The 20,003-nt window shown below is 43.6% G+C and overlaps 1 non-coding gene across 1 annotated transcript; it reads left to right on the top strand.

The window, feature by feature from the left end:
* The first annotated feature begins 15,023 nt into the window (after positions 1-15,023).
* Positions 15,024-15,095, top strand: Trnaq-uug (transfer RNA glutamine (anticodon UUG)). Its single transcript has one exon. It is a non-coding gene; the product is annotated as a tRNA-Gln (tRNA).
* The last annotated feature ends 4,908 nt before the right edge of the window (positions 15,096-20,003 follow it).

Genomic DNA, 20,003 nt, shown 5'->3' with positions numbered 1-20,003 from the left:
TTTAGTCAACTTGCACTTTAACGACACCTTTTTTTACTCTTTTACGTTAGGAAAGTTGCACCGGCTATGAAACGCATTCAAAGGCGAGGAGTGAAGTTTAAAGTGCGCGTTCTGGACCGAACTTTATTTTTCACAGCGAGAGCAGTTTCTCTTGCGACTTATTTTCGATTTACGTGTTTCCTCTACTTTCACCCTAATTCAACGTCATGCGTACTGTTATTAATAAAACTGCTATTAATAAAAAAATAGTTTAATTTAATCATTTAACTGCATTTCTATACTTTCGCAATATTTTTAACTCTTTTACAACGTTGAGCGTGAAATACTTTAGTTATCATAATGAATCTAATTCATAGAAAAGTCGATTGCTTCTGATACCGATCTTTTCTCTTCTTTATGTCGGGAAAGGACGTATTCGCGCCGTAATGAGAAAACCTTTCAAGTCAAGGAGGCTGTGCGTTATCTGTAACGCATGACGGCTTCGTGGGGCCGCTCGCTTGTCATCGCGACGTTGCGCGTATCCTCGTTACGCATCTGCGCGAAGGCGCCCGCGTTCCGCGAATCAATCCGACGTATAATCAGTACGACAAAGCGGACGCAACGTGAAGATAGGCCGGAAATGATGGTCCCAAAGAGAAAGAATTTTCTCCCTATCCCTCGTCCTTCTTCGTACGCCGAGGTGGAACGCACAATGCAACGCATAATGCAAATCGTAGCTGGAATCCAGTGACGACGTCGCGACGTGTTGGCTGTTATATAATAGAAGCGCATCTAAGTAATAACTAGGGGTAATCATCGGAGATACATTCGGATTTGCATCATTTACACACACACACAGTGCCATGGCGCACAAAATGGAGCACGAGAAATACGAGAAATAAGTGCGATGCGAATATTAAGAGAATGACATTTTTTATGGGTCTGTTATACGTACAGTGGGGAGCAGAAATGAGCGTATCTTTTACATTTACATTCGATATAAATCGAACATTGATAAAAATATATATGGAACACCGGGGCAAATGCACGCGCGAATGGAGCATGACGATGATTCTCGTCCTCGTGATTCTTGTCTGCATTATCGGTTTTTCCCTGGTTGAGGAATAACGTCCCTGGTTGTAATTACGCAGGATGAAAGTGCGTGTCGCGCGCGCGAGCGAGCTGCGTGCACGCACGCACAGTTTCTTTTCTCATTTCAACGATGCATTGTGCGTGCGTTCTACCGCGATCTCTTACATTTTCTATACCTCGTACGCGGGCTTTGTGGCTCATCGTTGCGGATGTAAAGATATTTCCTTTGACATTTTGATATCCCGGCTAGAGCATTCATTCGAGAGTTTGTTTTGAGAAAATGTGCGCGTCAATTTCTTATTTCTCTGAAATTAATAAAGATTATTATCTACTTAATAATTTGCAAAATCGCCTTTATTTTTGAATGTGTAACACTCTCATATCTTATGTTCAAAATAAAAATGTAAGAAGCCTGTATTTTTTGTGGACAGTATCACGAGTTTTAAGGAAGTGCAAGAGCGGCGATAAACTTTTATCGTCTCATGCCCGAAACTTCGATTAGTCCGGTAAAGGATAACGATTCTTCTTACGTAATATTTTTAGAAACTGTGGTGAACCCAATGAGTACTTTATCCCAAACGGCACCAGTGGTACAATAGGTTTGCAACGACATTCGGCAAAAAGCCGCCCCCATCCACGAATCGACTTTGATTGCGGCAGCGTCACGAAGAAGCGCGAATTTGCCATTCTCATTCTGACCTAGTTCAATTTCGTGTTTGCCGACGCGGTACTTCCGTAATACTCCATACCCGACGAATATAATTTACCTTTAGTGGAAAAGTTTAAACGGGCTTTCTTTGGCGCGCCCAGCGGAGCGCTCGTAGCTCGGCTGCTCGCATTTAAACGGAGGTCGTTGGCCCGAACATTTCCGCGGGTTTGATAGCACTGCCAGTTGCTGCTTATCCTCATCTCATATACGTCGAGAGAGAGATTCTTGTAATTTAATCGCACGACTCCACTTTTACACTTTTAAATACGTAATACTTTTCGACTTTATGCTATCGGGCGATATCATAAAACTGACGAGAAATAGAATTTGATTGCGTTTTTAATTCAGAGAATCAGTTGACGATAATTTTACCCGAAAGATTAGATCTGCGAAAGTTCTAATATGAAATACATTTCATATTGTAAATCATGAGTCAGATATTCGAAGATATTTGATGAAAAAATCAAGCTTTATTATTACCTCCCCTAAATTTCACTATGCTTCACCCGAAGTCTATTTGCAATAATCTCTTCTCTCGAAATTGAAAAGGATCAATCAGGTAATAATGCTGATTCGACAGAACGTTATCACGACAGAAAATTTTACTTTGCATCAGGATTCAACGACTCGCGATCCCTCGTCTTTAAACTCAGGACATTGCCCCGTACATGTCAAGGGGTTTGGTACCACTGGCATAGATGCATAAATGCACGACACGCACGCACGCATGCACGCATCGCGCGCGCGCGCGCACACACACACACGTGTACATTTGGAGATGCGTAGCGTGCGTGCACGCGTAGCGCAAGACGCGCGTACCTACAGTACATGCAAATAAATATGCCATGCGAGGGAACGGGGTGCAAGGAGAGGACGGAGGGTGAGGAGGAGAGGAGGAAAGCGCGCGGATCTACCAGCGGGGTGCAACAATAGGCCCTCAGTAGTTGCCATGGTAACACCATCAATCCCTTAGCAACAGCTTGAGATCTTAAAGCCGAGGCTTCGCCGCGCTTTGTGCGATCATTTAATGACGGTGGTGTCCGGGAGAAATCCGGGATCATGATGGATTTTCCCCATGCGAAAATGGCGTCCGGTATAGGGTAGCGTAATCAAACCAGACGAACCGCCTTCGGAGAGGATGAAGATTTTGACGTGGGAAATTCTCGAGATATTACAAATAAATCAAAGATTATTAACGAAGTCTATATTAGAGTTTGATTATCGCCACAAATGAGAATTTTTTATAAAATCGTTCTATATTCTTTGCTGTTAAATGTATGAAATCGAGAAGAAATTCAGTGAAATTCAAGTTTTGTTTTCGAAACTCGTTTTCTACTGAATACATATATTTCTTTCAGTATAGCTGCACTTATAATTAAAACTCGGAACTTATAATTAATAAAGTAACGGACATGTAATAATTTAGTTAGCGAAAATATAGATATCTCTGATTTGTTTTATGAAAATGCAGTAAATTTAACATTAAACAGAAGAAAATTGTATAGTGTTGAGATTACCAAGTCTTATAATAGATAGCCATATGGCTAACATTCATTACTTTATTTCATCGTAAATTGTCAACTGCAATGAGACAGGAAATAAATATATGCAGTCGGCGATTTCTACTCTAGATTGATTGCCTCAAATGGAGGCAGGAAGTTGTTAATTGAGTCGGAACCGTCTTTCTTTAACAATCTAGTTTTTCATCAACGCTGAAGGATAGGGATGAGAAATGAGAAAGTGATGATGTGGATCTTCAAGGTGGCCTTCGCTTCGGGATAAAATTCTTCTCCGATTTCCTCGGAATTCATTACACAAACTACGGAGTGACAGGCAATTAATTCGTTGCGGAATAACGTGAGACACACGATACTTCCAAGCATTGTATCTTCCTGTATCAATTGAACATATTTTATTTTGCAATCGTATAAATGCGCTACCCATTGCATGAGTTGGAAATCGTCCTTAATTGCTTTTCCTTCGTTTTCCCAATTACAGTTTGCGACTTCTCGACGCTACCAGCCTCCTCTGTAAAGCCGCCGTCCGCTCAGCAGCCACTCGACGTTCTTTCATTAATTTCTACCTGCCTGCTTTAATTCCACCGGCGTTTCTACGCGAACTAAATAATAAAACGAAGGCTGCGGGCGTATGGCCAAAGTCATGACTAAGTCCGATGCCGTGGCGGCGCATGTCAAGCCAGCTGAGGGTGAGAAGCCGACGATGGTGGGAGGATGAGGATCGTCCTTTTATCATTCTCGTCTTCCTCCGTCGAGTTCACCGTTTTTCTTTTTTTTTTGCAGCCACCCCGCGCGCGCGTAGCGCACCTCTCGTTCCTCCGGTTTATCTCTATTCCGTTCCGACTCTACCTCGCTAATTCACTCGTTAGCGCAATTACATATTTAACGCCCAAAATTTCAGCCCGAGCTCGTGTTTCCTCACCGGAATTCCCGTGCGAGAAGAGGCCCCGCTCTCTCATTGCCGGCAGAGCACCGGATTGCGGCTCGCTCTATCAGATCCAGTTTGATCCAGCCGCTCTTACGAAGCCAACGAAATTCTTGGTTAATTAGATCGTATTCAGCAGAGCGTATGTGTTTCATACAGTCCGTAATATTAATATCTAACCCGTTTCGATTACCTTCCGAACAGTGATTCCCATATTTTAGCAGAGTTCCTTTGGTAAAAAAAATTTCGTTGTAGGTATGTTACATGTGCGTTCCTATTTCTCATAAAGTAATTTCTATAAAATGCAATCACATTTTATCATATATGTATTATATAAGAACCTTTTTTTTTAAAGATTCGTCTAATTTTTGTTATTAAGTTGTATTTTACACAATTATTGAGTAAGTGTTGTAATAACATCTTAAATATAATAAAACTTGGATTATATAGTCACGCAAAATCTATATATAATAAATATATATCTATACGAACGTGCGTATGAACATTTTACAAATGTTTGTAAGCGAGGAATCGCTTCGTAAGCCGAATAAATTGATTGATTTCCGCTAATTGATTTGCACATGATCGAGCATTCGCTGGGACAAGAATGTTTCAAAATACGAAGGGCGCAAGTGTTCATTCCGAATGCCGTGAATACATCTGCATGCAGATTGATTGATTTCTATGCGTTACGGGCATCACCCGCAATCCTGTAAATTGATTCTTAATTAACTGTCAAGCACTGGACACTTGAATCGGCGTGTTCCGTGAATTGTATTGACGTAACGCGCAAATATATTCCACATATAAAATCAAGAATAGCTCTGTACTGTTTAAACGTATATAGAATAAATAAACCAAATGTATATAAAATAAAAAGACTATAATTTGTTACTATAATTTGTTATGTTTTTATTTTATCGTTTTTACAAATCCCTTTGAAATTAATTCGATGTAGTTTAATTAGACTTTTAAGTTTTTGCCGAATAATTGATCTGGAGATTAAAGGGCATTCTAAATTCAATTCGTTAAAAATAAATCGTATTAGGTTTTAATTCTAAATTACATTTTACATGATACTTTTTAACTACGTTAACGAGAGTTTGATGCAATCTTTTCGATTAAATAAAACAGCATTAAAGTGAGTCCGTTATATGTATACACATGTACACAAACGTGATGCTTTCTTACTAATTGCAAACAAGGTCTATTTAAAAAGAGAATAGAGATCTCACACAGAACGCGAAGTGAACACGTGGTAAGTGGATGAAGATACGCGTAGTTAACAACTTCATTCTCTGGAAGATAAAACGGAAAGCGTGTTGAAGCTATCTAACACGTGGCTCGACGGAATGCAAAGAAAAGGAGAAAAAGGAAAAGGAAAAGCGGAAGAAAGAGAGGAAAACGACATCGCGGATATCTTTATTCTCGTCGAGTTCGATATTTATGGCGGGGATGCGTCTCGACAAAATGCCGCCGGGTATCGGCGCAACAGGTAAATCGAGTGATCAAGCGTCGTTAAAAGAAATCGGCACCATCCGGACGTCACGCGGATATGATTATATTACTGTTATTGACCGGCTTGGTGGCCGATCACCTTCCGTACTAGAACTGCTTTGGCTCGCTGTTACTTTAGACATGCAATCCGGTATATAAATAGAACTTTGCCAGTAATGCGCGAGATTTGTGATTAAACTGAGATTAAGTTAATGCGCTCTTGCCGACGCGTATGATATCGGTGCACCAGCAATTAATTTTTGTAGGACCTGATCATATGAAATTACGAACTTATACGAAATTATGCCGAACAGTCAGTGCTTGATACGGACTTATAAATACTTGCTGCCGAGTACCGATTGACAGAATCAAATCTTCGGAGCAGGGGAGGCTTCGCACTGTCCCCAGGTCAGCCGCCTTCATTTCCATACCGCCGCCCGTGCACCTATCCGTTGTTTTGTCCGCGAGGGCCGTCGTCAGGGGCGCGACTTGGAAATTGGCAGTACGCATCGCGCACCGTGTCCCGGGCATTGATTAATGGCGCGCCTGTTGCAGCCCCGGTTACAATGCAATTTGCTTTGCGCGCGCGGGCAGTGCAGTGCAGCGGGTAGCGGGCGCGCGCTATCCTGGTCCGCGCGCGATAGCGCGTCTACGGCGCGCGGGACACGCGTGTGCGTGTGTACTCGCAGCGAAGTGACAAAGCCGTGACAAGAGTGACACGGTGACATGGAACGCGCGACAACTAATTAATCATCCTGGCGCGGCCGAACGCGGCGGGTCCCTGCCCGCGCGTTGCATCGCCGCGCTGCACTCTGCGCGGAAGGGTGACAATGTATGCGTACATGCGTGTATATGTGCGTATACATTGCAGCACAATGAATGCATCGGCATGCACCTACCTACCGTCCTTTTGATACCGTCGGGTGTTCTGTGACGCGCGCGCTGCCGCAATTGCGTGCACGGTCGAGCTTTGCATCTTTGTCCGAATTGCGGGCTCCCCATTCTGCTTGAACTCCTTTCTCTCCCTTTCTCTCTCTCTCTCTCTCTCTCTCTCTCTCTCTCTCTCGTTCGCTGGCTACCCCTCTATGTCTTCGTTTCTGTCCGTTCTGTATGTAGCTGCATAACCCAGGACTAGCGTTCCCTTCCAAATAGCGATCGCCATTCGATTTGCCTATCGGCACTGTTGCAGATACGCGTCGAATTGCGCGTCACGCTTACCGTCGGCGTGCGGTTTCATCAGGGTGGACGTTCCATTCGGTTTCGGTAGAAAGTACGCGATCGCGCGTGTTGGTTTAGCATTAATTACGGCCGCGGCAAGTGGCCGAGATTAATGGCTGCGGGATGCCGTGTAATATGTAATATCGAGAACACATTTGGCCGGCGTAATGTATTATAAGCCGCGTACCCGGCAAGTAGATTACCGTAGTTTCGACGATACACTCCGCGTTACCGAACGCTAATGGATATTTTTCATTCACTTATCGCGATAAATGGGTTCGTTATGTTTTACGGGCCGCCCTTTTAAACGAGAGTATTAAAGGCCGTGCAGGTGCATCGTTTAAGCGTATTATTTTAGCGATGCACTGTAGAACATTATAAACATTTTATAAACGTGCGGTAATAATTTCATTTGTCCTCGTAACGCAGTATATTTATTACAACGTAATAATGAGTTAATATTGCAACATATAGTCATATAAATAGCAAGTTACGTGCATTTTGGTGAAGATGTTTCAGTAATGATCATATTCTGATTATCCCGCAAAAGATTGTTATTTCGCGCGCGTCTGCTCGCGTCGTGAAACATGAAAGAACAAATAAATATCGAAGCAGTCCGGAAATCAGAAAATCTCCGGAATGAGAACCGAACCCCGAGGATCTTCGGCAAGTTCGTTAAACTATTGAAGTCAACTGCACCCTCGAGTGCAACCCTCGCGAACTACTCATTCCTCTCCTCTTCGATTCGTTGTCGCGCACGCGTTCACTCACACTCGTATATTTCGCATGTACGTGCGAGCCGCAATACACTTCGTGTCGTTATTTTCTCTTTCATCGGCTCTCTCTTTCTCTCTCCGTTCGTCTTTTTTTTTTTGCATTTTCCCGGGCCATTAGCGCCGGAGGAAGACATCAGCTTCCACTCAGTGATTACCGGAGAACCGAATTTGCATAACACACGAGTCGCGCGCGCGTACCGCCATTTACATTTTATTTTAATCGCGGTAATCGATTGAATCTCCCCCGCATCCCCTCAGCTCGCCGGAACGAGGCGGGAGCCGATCAGCCATCCAGCTAGTCGAGCAATCGGCGACCGAGACGAAGGGGTGTGGTTCGGGCACTTTAAATAAAAATAAAGTGTTGTGTCGTGGGTGCGCACGAGCGGACGCATTAGCAATTGGGGTGGAGGCTGCGATATTAGCTTTAACGAGTTGGGAACTTTTCCACTGCCGGAATTCGTTCGTGTGGCGACGATTTCGAGAGTATTTCAACGTCCGCAATAGGTAGGTGATCATACGAGGGAACGATTGGACACCGCAAGACACATCACGCCGCAATTATTTTCCCCAGAATGGTTCTTTGAAATTACGAATTGGATTCCTCGATAAAAATATTCATGTAATTGAGATGATACACATCTGTCCCAAGACCGGCGATTTAACTTCAAACAGAGAGATTGTGCTATCCATGTATGCGAAAATAATCCATAAGTTTCTCACAAAATCGCTCTATCGTAACTCTACCTCGCTTCTCGACGAAAAGGACGAGATGGGAATAGCTTTACCTCGCGGTATGCCGTATTTGTGCATTACGGGAATTGGTTGGACGTCGCGTCGGCGGCAGTGTCGGTTCGCACACTGCCTACGGAAGCTCCGAAGTATCCGTCGCTAGGGAGGCGCACCACGACCTTTGAGCGACCCCGAAGCACCGCCGTCGTCGCCGCAGAATTCATGTATTTTCTGGATAATAATTTCGTCGGATGCGCGCTTCCCTCTTCTATTACCGGCCACAAATTACAGTGGGTGCACGGGCGGCAGTAGTTTTGATATACGGGTCTATACTCCTCCGCGATCAAGCGCGATTTATATGGTGCAACAATAACGTTTGCCCTTCGTACTAGAGTCCACCCGTGTATTTCACCGACGACAGTTTTACTGTGACGACGTAACGTAACGGGAGCAAAAACGTTGACAAGTGCGAAGTAAGCACATGTATATAATCGCTACGGCTTTACGCGGTCATTTTACACCACGCATTTATTATACATATCACTGACCATATATAATCAATTAGATAATTATGAGATACTTACGTTACATCAAGTTTTTCATATGAGCAAAAACGGTCGAGGATAAGCGTTAATCGATTATTAGAATCAATACCTACATTTCGTGAGTGGTTTTTTTATAATTTTCATTATTTGAATTTATTTTTAAATATATAACATGTACATTTAAAATATATACATATTTCAGATACGGTTTTATGTGTATATGTGATATTTTAGAATTAAATTTTAAAGTAGATTATTAGATATAATGTCTCCTTCACCTTTTTGTTTTTTAAATATTAATGAAAAATGTTTATGCAATGTCAACGTGCATGTGAAAATAGAATTAATGATGCAGAAGCTCATTTCCGTTAACGTAACCCCTAGGATAGAATGAAGAGTATATAATACAATATTTATTCAGCACGTAACAATAGAGCGAGTATCAAGAGACAGACACGTGAACACGTAGTTCCAAAAGGTATCCATATCGAGACGGGCCGCGTGCATTGTTCTAACGCATTTCGATATTAATCGTAATTGAAGCATTTAATGCCCGGTAGCGTCGATATTCCAATAATTCAACCTCCCCTTCTGTCATGGGGTGTAATGGTGTGAGGTGCAAGGGTTCCCGTTCGATTCCCGTGGGATCTGGTCCTTCTCGGTTCTGCGGCAATGCATCACTCTGTCCGCAGCCCCGTAACTCACCGCGCGACTCACGCTCGTCCGCACGCACACGCGCACACGCACGCACACACGTCGGACACGTATGGTCAATAAATACATACGCTCACATGTATAGACACACACACACATACAGTCGACAAATAGGTATGTGTACACACGCGGCATAGCGATGGAAAGACGGGGTCGAACAGATATATGGCCCGAAGTGAACGACGTATCTAATCTAACCCTTCTGGACAAGATACTCCGTGATGGCCGAGGGGGTTGACCGACCATGCGTTAACCATAGCCCTTGGGCAACGAAGTGTAATCTAAAATTACAAGAATCCACCGTGGGCCATCCCGCGGGCTGCCATTTGTCACGCGCCGCGACAATTGTTATCGACAGTATCGCCCGCGAAAAATATACACATATACATTTATATATATCGCGAAAAGTATCGCTTTCCATGACGCTATCAGCATTTGATATAATCTCGGGAATACTCGACGTGTTGGTTACGTGTTGGACACAGTTCAATCTGTCAGCTTCGGACAAAGTATATATATCGTTGCGGTAACTCTCGCCAGGACTCACGATGTTCTACGACGCAGTGATAAAATTTAGCAGGTAAGGTTCTTCATATTCAAAGAACTAAAAAGACTTAACCGTATTGTGGAATCTATTTTTCTCTGTCAGGGAGCAGCAGGGAAAAATAGAAGTGTAAAAGGAAAAATAGAAGCAACGTCTTAAAAAATTTTGCCTCGTATTTTTCATTTTTCTTCCGTTCATCCCCACGATGGCTCTTTGTAGAAGCGAAAACCATTAGGTCTGACACAATTGCACCGCGGGTGTCCGAGCGAGAGTGACTAACGCGAAGAGAAGGGGCAGTCTCGGGATGTGGAGCCCGAGAGACCTGGCAGTCTCTCGACCGAGAGGTGCTTTTTCTTATATCCATTAACGGGGCTGCATGGAGACTCGGTGAAAAGTGAAATGATAACCGCCAACTAGAATAATGATCTGAAATGGGCGTGACCGGCGTAGATGCCATCGACGAGATAGTGCCCGCATCGTGGCATCTGCTACGTCCACTTTTGTCACGGCGCGGCCGTAAGAGCGAGCGACGAGATGCAGATTTGCCCGATAAAAATGATTGAAACGCCATGCGTGTCGGCGCGTGAACGCGTGTGAACGCACCGTGCAACGATTCGCAGCTAGTCGACCAGAGGGGTTAGGAGGAGGGAGGGGAAGGCTCGTTCGGATGCGAGGCTGATGCGAAAAATGCTTCGTCGCGATCTCTCCCACCCGCTGCGTCGTCGCGCTCTCGGTATGAATGGCTCTCGGCACTGACCTATCCAAGAGAGACCGCTGCCGGTCGCCGCGCTCTTCCGGAAGACTTGCTATCTCCGGAAAATGATCGCGCCCGTATCGTGAAATTATGCCACGGCGTAATAGCGTACGCTAATGAGCGTACGCGTGGCCCTGGAACACGAGTGTGACATATGTCGGGGGGGAGGCACTGTGCGAGACGCTCCGAGTGAAAGAAGCATAAATATCTATTCTGTATGCAGCATATGAAAGAGAACGTAATATGGTACATCAGTATGTTTCATAAAATACGAGCCATTGCCATTAAATAAACTTGAAAACTCGGGGAAAGAATGTACGTAACAATGGTATTATACGATCTTGAATGATAATATCTTTCGGTGAAAAGCTACCAATATCTTTCCGCAGCATTACTATGTTAAATTAAACAGAACAATATGGAATGCTGAAAAGTAGTATTTTTTTTATAAAATGCAAGTCATGGTCATTAAATAAACTTGAAATCAGGAAAAAACTGTGATCCTAGATAACAATAGCGCTACCTTGAATAAATGCTAATATCTTCTTTTGTATTATTGAGTTATCAGTAATCTCTCCGCAGCAATACTATTAAATTAAGGAATGTAGTATGAAGTAGCAAAGAATAGTATTTATAGTAAAATGCAAATCATAGTCTTTGAATAAAAATTATGTAGAGGATATAATTGGAGATAAAAATATTAAAAAGCGATCTTAAATGCTATATCTTTCCTTTTCATTTAATAAGTGCGTTCAGGTACTTATTAAATTAAGGGGAGCAACATAGGATACTAAATTGTAAAGAGAAATAATTTTCCAAAATCCGTCACGCGCTTCATGTTACATTGCCCGTAACGTAACACACCTTGATGACTTCCACCTTCAATTTAGAACGACTTCAATATATTCTCCCCTATGACGATTAACCGTATCGGCTCTATGGGAGCAAGACCAGTTCGAGAATAACAGGCGATTCAATTTTCGCTGTTCGCCGCGTATGAGTCTCGCGCCGGGGTAACTTCCTGTAATTAATTATATCGATGGCGTACGGGGGGGCTCTACCACGGTCGGAAACGGCCCGGCAATATGTCCGTGACATGATTTTCATAGCGTATCGCAGTCGCACTCGAGTCGCAGTCAAGTCGAGGACTCGAGCCGGCGCGGCGCAGGAAGTGGTGCCGCATTAGTCACAGGCCATTTTGCCACCAGGCGTGACGGGTGCGCTCTTTTATTTTCCAGTGTTAATTCGTGCCGCCCTTACGGCGTGTCATCCGCGTGCGTCCCACTTTTTCCCGCGCGTTTTAAAATCCCGCTCGGCTCCTGCGTGGCTCCGCGCGGATCGAGCCGAGCGGCGGCCACGTGGCGAGATAGGGGTGCATCATAATGCACTCGTCGTCGACGTCGGAGTCGCGCCTCGATCTTGTCCTTCCTCCTTGTCGTCGACCCAGATGCATACATAATTAATGTTGTCTATTAACAGGGCTCGCTAATGGGTCTAACGGTGCGTAAGCGGTCGATTTTTACGTGCGGGTGAATGCGAAGACAGTCAGGATGATGATGATGATAAATATTGATGAACGTTCGCCGAGTTATAGATATTATCGGTAACGACGCGACGTATATAGCGAGATATGCCGGCTTAATCGATAATTAATTCGTTATAACATTAAATAAGGTTACTATGCTCTAAGTGACAAATTATTTCTGCCGAGAGGTACCGCGTGCCGAAGCACTGCGATGTTTACGAGATAATATTAAGTAGCCGAGCAGATCATGTATGTGGGACAAGCTTAGATTGCTACAATGATTTGTTTCAATTAAGCGCGCAATAAAACTGGTAGGGATAATTGCACCTATGGAGTAGATAAGGCCGGCTGACTGTGTAACGCCTCGTTCTGCACGTCACAGGATTCGTTGCGCGTAGCCACTAAATCTAAAGCTCATAAATAGATCTTCTTATCATCACCATAATTGTCATTTATTAAACTGATTGAAATATAATGCCGGTATATAGCGTTATAAATTTTATGACGTGACGGAAAGAATTGCGGATTGTACTGCACAAATTCGCGAGCCTATGATTGGGCGCGATGAGTGATCAAGAAAAATTACGCGTGATTATTTTTATTTACGCAGTCGATTCACTCTGTATGCGTCAAACAGGCAACAACAAATTCCGCTAACGAGGCGAGCCGCGCTCAAATATTTACGAGAGCGGCGGCACAAAGGCGCAGTGTCGCGGTACGAGAAGCCGGAAAAAAGGGGTGCGCCATCACCGTGGGGCGCGGTATCGCCGCGATGATCAAAATGATCGAAAGGTGGCGAGCGAGCCAGCGAAGTCGGTCGTGTCGAGGGAGGGAGGAGTAAAGCGAGTATCGCGAGAGAGCAGGGGCGAAACCGTAAGCAAAGTGAATCTCATTAGTCGTGCCCCGTTGCATGCCGGCAACAGAGGCGCGCAATGGAAGCGAGGGGGAGAGGGAGGGGACTCACTTTGATGTCAAACGAGGTGCCCCGGGGCCGCTGCCTCGTAGCACGCGCCGTTATTGTTATTACGAGCCGGGGTCGCTTCTAATTATCAAGAAGGAACCGGAAGTCGCAGCCTGCGACACCGCCGAGGCTTTGCAGGCATCGCGAAGGATGGGAGAAGGGGGCGGTGGGTGGCAGCCGACGGGGATGATATTGCCGCGAGATGACAGACGTACCCCACGACCATGTCACCTGTGTTTCCCCGATAAACGCGTTTACCGAGCATGTGATGGATTTTCGGTTCGAGCTAATAGGACGGGTATCAAGATGAATGTGAATTACGCGTTCTCCTTGTGCGCGATAGATTTTCATAAATTCCGAGTCACTGATTAATACGAAAAAATAAAAGTGTAACACTGTATTAAATCGTAAATTTCTCATTATCTCAAAGGAAGAAGATTATCTCGAATGCATAAATTTTATAGTTTATAGACATGCCTGTTCTTCGCTGACCATTTTTAAGATCCCTTATATTGACACGATAGTTAACATACTTTTCACTCTGCAATATTAAATTATTATGTAAGTGTTAATAAGATAGCTAAACATTTTTTACTTGTTTTCTGAGATCTAAGATGCAAAGAAAATGTTTTGGCACAAACAATGGATTTATTATCGTTGATATTCTCTTTTAAGACATTATCCACTTAACAGACAACATACGTGTGACATTTACATGTGTTGCAGATAGATTTCGCGAAGAAAGTTCTATGTAAAAATCCTTTCTTTTATTCTAGCATTTACGAACTTCGCGAGTTCCGCAGCGCGTCGACGCTGCGTCTTCCTCCGATTGCAAGTTAATCGCACGTAGAGAGCGACACGGGATATAAATCCCCGAAGCGTATGTCACATTGATTGCACATCCGCTTCCGTCATCGGTGCCACGGCTGCGCGCTATTATAAAATCGGCCCCACGAAAGAAACAGTAATATTTATTGCCGGCTTCCGTTCAATTAGGGGTTGACACGGGGCGAGAAGGGGTCGACCTCCACCAAGCTCCCGCTTGTCGATGCTTTCGAAATCTATGTTTCCACCCTCCACCCTTCTCCTCTCCCCCGTCGGTCTCTCACTTTGGAGGGGTGCTCGAATTTATACATTGTTCGCCCCGTTCTTCCGATTCGGGACGACACTCGCGAAACGGCTCGAGAGGCTTTTTTTCTTTCCTTCGCGATACGGGGGGAGAGTGAGGGGAGAGTAGACAGGGTGCAATGTAGCAAGGGGTTTGTAAATAACCACTTTTACGGTGGCGGACATGTAACATGACAGAGATTGAAATTTATTTCCAGTGGTAATTTTAGATAGGCGCAACAGTGATGCTCAGATAACTGTAAACGCGAACATGTATATTTAACTTGATTGAGAATATGATGATTATAAAATACATTATGTTTCGTGCTATTTTGTTCTTTTATGTTTTTGTTTTTAGAATTATTCGCGATGTCCAATTTTTAATTGAGATGGTTCACCTGTACGTTCAATAAATTCGATGAGTCCGTGAAGGTCCCATGGTGTAATGGTTAGCACTCTGGACTTTGAATCCAGCGATCCGAGTTCAAATCTCGGTGGGACCTAAAGACGGAATCTTTTTTTTTTTTAGTCACTATATCTTCCATGTAGTTCACTATCCATTTCGTACAATATGCAATTTTTTTCTACATTTACATTTTGTTACACCGCGTATTACTTAAAAATATACAATCAATATGCAAATTAATTGTGTAAGTAGACTATGTCGACACGTTATCAGAACATTAAAGAGATTTCGTTATGCATGTAACCGATACAACCGATAGTCGTGTGTCCACGTGTCGATTGCGAAAGAGCTCTGTTCGATTGTCCGCTGAGTCGCTTAATCAGCGATTACGCAATAGCGCGGCTGGATCCTATAACGCGAACGTTCGTTTATCGTCTACATATAATCGTCGGGCGATATACGTGCTTGCGTTATCGCATTGTCGCGCCTCGCTCGATTTCGCGCTGTCCATCAGACCTCTTATCTCTCCCGAATCACCACTCGGACGCACCCGAGTGACTTTTATTATCGTTTCGAGCTCGAGCTCGTCCGTTTTTTCGTGTCGGTGTCGAAGTTACGGCGCGACGCAGCGATACCGTAGCAATCGAAAAAAAAAAGGACGAGGAAGCGTTTGCAGCGTTGCTCGGAGAAATACGATCCGCCCGGTTACGGACTCGATGTAGGGTAGATTTCGATAATTCCGGATTTACTTCGCGGTCGTATCGAGAGCAGAGCGAAGCCTCTAAAAATATCGCATCCCACCGCATGTAAACTCGCTATGCAAATTCACCATTTAGATTTAGCGACGTGAATTTGTCGACCGAATTTGCTGCATTTGTAGGAAAAAAAAACTTTCTACAAAACAATTTTACGCGGACTATTCACGTCGGGGACATCACGGAGATGCATCCGCGCCGGGTTATCGTAATCTACGTCGGGCAAGTGTCCGCGGTGCGTTTATCTATATACTGACCATTCGCAGCGTGCATAAAGAGTGGCTTTACGATTCCGCCGAAACGGCGTATTGTCAGGTGGGCGGACATCGCACACGCGTGTGGATCCGCATTCGCTCCGCAGGTGGCTGTTTGTACACGTACAGGGTGTCCTAGTAAATATCTGTAGTTATACGTTTGTTGAAACATTGGCTGGAAGCTTCTCAACTACTTATTCCTCATAGATCTGTCCGATTAGATTTTTGTTAACTCTCCCTTATCGCTGAAGAATACCGTCTCATCGAAATCACGGATTTCACGGGACACCCTGTGTATATATTACGCATAAGTACACGTCACGGGAGATATACGGGACGCTCGCATTGTATCGGGCATTAGCGGCGAGGGGCGATGGCGATGCGAAGCGTGCGCGAATCGCGACTGTGAGGATAAGTGGCGCGAAGGGGGTGTCGGACTATCCATTTTAAATGCGGATACGATACACTTTTTTTCCTCCTGTCTAGCGCTTTTTTCCGCCTGTTTCGTAAACACATGGAGGCAGGTTTAATGGTGCGCATTTATGCCGCCTCACGTGCCCGCCCGTCATCGCCCGGTTGCACAAACGTTTTCTGCTATCAAATGCTACTTGCTCCACGCGCTGATTAATTGAGATAGCACGTGATTGTTAGTCAGTCATGGTGGTGAGTTTGATCGGATTATAAATAAGTTATATTCTTGAAAAATATCATCTATTGCAATTTTTTAATAATATGTAAACATTACTTATTAATCCTTAGAGAAATCTATCAAAGTTATAAAATAATAAAATATTTCTCATCTAAAAATATCTCTATTTATTATACCATTTGCGTATAGAAAAAATTGAAACGTGTTATTATTTTTATTCCATTAATTTCGATTCCTTGTTTCCAAAATTTTTTAATTCTGTATAGATATTTTGTATAATCTAGCATTTACTTTGAAAGTTACAGTCGTTCAATGCATTAAATCACATAACGATAAACACAATGATTCTGCTGGTTTTGAATAATTTCTTTTAAATTTAATTTCCTTCCTATACCAATATTATCGATATCTTTAGGTCGCGTGGGATCCACAGGTGTTAAATAGATTGACCATTCCAGGATAACCCGTTATATGATAGTCACGGCGGCGCTCTCAATCAAGAGTAAATGGCACGAATAAGTAATCGGTGTTCATTAATCTCGGTAGATTCTCGTTTCGTAAACCAGATTCCCGCGGCGCGGTCGTATAGCGGGTTCAACGTAGGCGGCGGCAGACGACGGCGACATTTTCCTACGATCGTTACCGGAAGTTCATCAAGATGTGACAACGCTACCGTGAAACTCCCGCGCGCTCGTAAAATACTTTCCCAATTTAAATTTGAGCGCGACGATCTCCGGGAACTTTCCGGTTAACGAGCGGAACCCCGTAACTCAGACAGGCGATAAAATACTCCTCGTAATGATGGAACGTGTAATCGAGAATCACACGAGCTTTTATCCTGATACCCCGCTAACCGGAAATGCACTTTCGAAGAGATTCCGTCACGAAGTCGAATCGATCGTTCCTCGGCCAAGGGTCGATTGATAATTCTTTCGAAAATTTGAAAGTCATTTGTTGCAGCCTTGCAATTTATGATTTTAAGTGTCTTTTGCATTGATTCATTTCGAGAATACTAGGATGCGTTTAAATTTTTCAAACAATTGTTACCGTCTCGGCAATGAAACTCCTGGACTATACTCGCGTACGATATAAAGCACGATCATTTCGAGTCTAAATTAATAATCCCGAGGTTGAAGTGGCTGCTTATCGCGGCGATATAGGCGGTTCAAAAGTTTTAAATCTCGATACTGCTAGCGTAACGTGGTAGGTGGTACGCGGGAATAAAAGTTACGTGGCAGTAAATTAAGAAGATTTATGCATCCTTCCGCGACGCTGGATTTATCGCGCTTTAGACTCTCCCGCAGTGGAGCTTAACTGATCGACAATGTCGAGCTTACTTGGCGAATATGTCGTATCCGCCGTACTCGGTATATACTTTCGAAAGGTTTCGTATAATCGTCCTCGGAACTTGGTGGTTGTAAAGTCTGCTTTATCCGCGAGATAATGTACGGATTGTCGTATAGTTTGCTGTCGTTCCAGGGAAAGACGGAGAACGGTATTAAATAGCTACTAGATATCGTAGAATTCGTGAATGAGAGATTGGACTAACGGTAATGGGATTTAGCAATGACATGGCACTGGGTATTATATGATTATTATAGAATGTTAGCTGCGATCTCTCAACTGTTATGGCATCACGATGACGTCATGAACGACAAAAGCGGAAATCAAATTGGAACGCGTTCAAAATTGATCACATTAAAAACTCACGTTCTACTTTTTACGAAATTTATTCTCTGCTTATAACAGTTTTCGCAGTTAAATGGTTGTAAATCCATCTAATCCATGTTTTTATCCATAATATCGTACAGTTTTCTATCGTCCTAACAAAGGATGAAACAGCGCGACATTAAACAGCTTTCACAGACATTCGATATTCGTGAATGAGAAGATTGACTAAGATAAGGTGATTAATGGTATTGAGATTAACGAGCGTCCAGTAGTAAGATTAGATTCTACCGAATATTATACATTATAATTATTATAGAATGTTTTTAACATTATAGATGAACTTAATTGTCACCATCTGATGCTGCGTCATGAACAGCAAAAGCGGCAGTCCAGCTTGGAACGCGTTCAAATTTGATTACATTAAGAGCTGCTCTCCGCGAAATTTATTTTCTATGTTTCTCGGGTCTTCTCTGTTCTTCATAGTTTCAAATTTCATTGTAACGCTGCGATATGCTAATGCAAACGATCTCAAACATTCCATTATCTGAATCATAATGTACATTGTGATACTACACGTCTATGTACGTCTATGTACTTTGAAGAGCGCTTATAACCGTCTTCGCAGCTAAATGGCCGTAAAGCTACCCGACTCCCTGCGTTCTTATCCACGAGATAATACGTCGCTGGCCGTCCCAGCGGCGGATTACCGCCGGTCTTTCTCTCTACAAATTCAAGCAGGAAAGACGGCGCACGCGACGGCAAACGGGGGCGGAAGGACATTAAGTAGCAAGCCGATTGGATAACAAACATTTTATCGCGTTTAATTTTGAGAGTGAGCGCCTCCGCGACGTTAAACTTTAACAGCTTCTTTGGCAATAAATAATATTATGCAGGCGGGCGGGGAAGAGCCCGCGGGTGAGTGAGCCGCGGGGCAATTAAATAAAATGTGATACCGTTCGAGTTATGACGGGAATCTTTATAGCTTATGGCCGCGGCGTAACTCCTTAAATCCGGGAGGTATAAAGTAACTTCGCCGTTTATACGTCCGTTTATACACGAAACGCGTATTCAACTTCTTGCACGTTGTCTCGAGACGATTCCGTCGAACGCATTAGAATAAGAACCATCAGAGTGTCTTTTACAGAAACCTCGAGGGAGCTCGAAATCCGGAAGAGAACAAGAACATCTGTTTCATAAATAAACCAAAATACTGGTGCACAGTAACAAGTGAAAATAAATTTACCCCACTTTTAAAGCATTGCAATCGCATTTATCTCGCATAATCTCGACGCCGAAAAACTTCTCGTAAATTCAATGGGACAGGCAGCGTCTTCAGCCAATTTCTCCGTAAAACCTCGATATCTAAGATTTACGCGCGTCGCGTCAATTACAAGGTGTTTTATTACAGCCACCGGAATACAACGTGGCATGGCGCGGCTCAACCCCCTTCGCGATCTCGCGACACACCCTCGAAATATTTTACGTCGTAAAAACGTTATTAGGCTTCGAGCGAGAGGGAGGTGGCAGAACGAGGAGATCGATGTTTAAATAAGATGAGAAATTCTTTTTATACGCCCAAAACGTGCGTCGCGTAAAAACGCCCTACTTCGTAAAAAGAATCTCTCGAAGACACGTACCGGAAATGGCCGTACTTCCTCGCATCGAATGATCACTGG

This window comes from Temnothorax longispinosus, chromosome 8 (genome assembly GCF_030848805.1).
Source record: "Temnothorax longispinosus isolate EJ_2023e chromosome 8, Tlon_JGU_v1, whole genome shotgun sequence".
In the NCBI taxonomy this organism is placed as follows: Eukaryota; Metazoa; Arthropoda; class Insecta; order Hymenoptera; family Formicidae; genus Temnothorax; species Temnothorax longispinosus.
The sequence above is the reverse complement of the archived record's forward strand: the minus strand, read 5'-3'. Positions and strand labels throughout refer to the sequence as shown.